The sequence below is a fragment of the Portunus trituberculatus genome, chromosome 17, assembly GCF_017591435.1.
Source record: "Portunus trituberculatus isolate SZX2019 chromosome 17, ASM1759143v1, whole genome shotgun sequence".
Lineage (NCBI taxonomy): Eukaryota > Metazoa > Arthropoda > Malacostraca > Decapoda > Portunidae > Portunus > Portunus trituberculatus.
The window spans coordinates 29,222,525-29,225,024 of NC_059271.1; positions in this window are offsets into that span (position 1 = coordinate 29,222,525).

Sequence of the window (2,500 nt, forward strand, 5' to 3'; positions counted from 1 at the left end):
GGCAGGGAGTACCAGAGTTTACCAGAGAAAGGTATGAATGATTGAAATTACTGGTTAACTCTGCATTAGAGAGTTAAACAGAATAAGGGATACAGGAAGAATTAGTCTTTATTGTCCTTATCATTCATTCTATTTTTTTTTCACCGTCTTCATGTCTTCATATGGATTAATATTGCCACATAGATTTATAAATAAGTTACATATACGTACACACACACACACACACACACACACACACACACACACACACACACACACACACACACACACACACACACACACACACACACACACACACACAAGCTGGTGCCTCCCCCCTTCCCCTCCTTCCTCCAACCATCTCAGTAAGACTCATGAATATTAAGAGGGTTCAGACCCCGCCTGGCGCCGTGTCCGGTCTCCTGCGTCAGAATAACTCATTTCCTTCAGCGAGAGTCTTCCAACACGAACTGACCGCTGCGCACCCCAAATGAAACTCACCCTCCCAAAGAGACTCCCGGCCGCCCCGTACACGGCCGCGGGGAGCATGCCGAGGGTACATAAACTGGCGCAGCAGCACGGGGCTTGTGGCACGGTTATGTATCTTCCTCCAACCCGCAAACAAAACATAGCTTCTGTTTCTTCTTAAGTTCTATATCATCATGATGATATAGAACTTAAAAACATAAGAAAAGAGGGAAGCTGCAAGAGGCCCCAAAGCCTATTCGAGGCAGTCCCTGTGTGTTTAAGCTACCTAATTCCATCTATCATCCCCATCCATGAGCTTATCTAACCTTCTTTTAGAGTTCCCTATTGACTCAGCTCTGACTACATAACCACTGAGAGCGTTCCACTCATCAACCACTTTGTTTGAAAACCAGGTTCTTCCCATTTCTTTCCTAAAACCTGATTTTTTTTCAAGTTTAAACCCATTACTTCTGGTTCTGCATATAACAGTGATAGGTCTAAATGAGTAATTGCATTCTTTTTTTATGGTTGTTCCTCTCCATCACGTGGGTTCCGCGTACCTGGTGTTTGCAAAGCCCTGTGTAAACATTTTCCATCTAATTGAAGACTGAAGATCTAACAAAAGCAACTCGAACATAGCAAGCGGCATAGCAGGTGCAGACAATGGACGTGACAAAGAAAAAACAGCTGTGGTGTCCAACAAAAAAAGAAGCAAACATTGTCCGGGAGTCTCGAGGAACACACACTGAATCGATGTGACTTGTTTGTTTCTCTTTGTAATGACACCTGTCTCACCTGAACTTAATGCTTTCAGATCATCAGGAGTACAGTACCACTCCTGTCACTCCTATACAGGCTGGATAAAGAGTGCACGCAGCGTTGGTCAGTGGACTGGTAAAGAAATGTGGCTTGCAGTATGAGGTAAAATGCAAGAAAAGAATTGCGACAAGGAAATTAAACAGTTCACTGGAGAGTAATAAATTTCCAGAGGACAGCGGCTGACCTCGTGCTTCACAGACAGCGATGGCGCATTAGGTGATGGAGCGCTGCTGCCTCCTGTGTAGTTCACCAGTATGGGACACAAGCATGCTATCAATTTTACTCTTTTATATGTAAAGTGATGGACAAATTTCGTTTAAGAAACACATCATCGCCATCTCTCACGTCGACCTCTCCCTGACCATAACCACCCGTTGCTACTCTCCTCTCGTTGTCATTTCTCAACCTTTCCTTCCTTTTGCTGCTGCTGCACTTCCTCCTCCTCCTCCTCCTCCTCCTCCTCCTCCTCCTCCTCCTCCTCCTCCTCCTCCTCCTCCTCCTCCTCCTCCTCCTTCTCCTCCTCCTCCTCCTCCTCCTCCTCCTCCTACTACTACTACTACTACTACTACTACTACTACTACTCCTCCTCTTCCTTCTCCTCTTCCTCCTCCACCTCCTCCTCTTCCTCCTCCTCCTCCTCCTCCTCCTCCTCCTCCTCCTCCTCCTACGCCACACGGTTCTACCCTCAGACAGCTTCTACTCTTCAAGAGATACAGAGTTCTCCTCCACCTACTTGGTCTCCTTTCGCTTCTCCCACATTTCACATCGAAACGCACCCTACTTCTCCACCTGCTGCATTCCCCAATTTCAAAGGGCTTCCTCCTCCTCCTCCTCCTCCTCCTCCTCCTCCTCCTCCTCCTCCTCCTCCTCCTCCTGGTGCTCCTTTTGTTCTTCTGCTCCACTCACTGTCTGAAGCACTCGAGGCTAACACGTCAGGGTTCTCGGCGCGTGAAGGGCCAGCAAATAGTGTAGTTCTGTCGGGCCGGAGAGAGGCGCAAGAGACGAACTGGCCTCAGAGGTCCATAAATTCTCCTCAGTAAGATTGCTCGTTCTCCAGGTACTAATGCGAGCTGCCGACGTCGCGGCCGCACGACTCCCCGGACTCCCAGCATCACACGGCAGGCTCTCGTCAAGTTGAGTCACACAGCCACGGTTTGTCTTCTACTCTGCTGTCAGTCTGTTGGGTGAGTGTGTCTGCGGCACCCGACAAGCACTCTTGATGCGTCTGTACTCC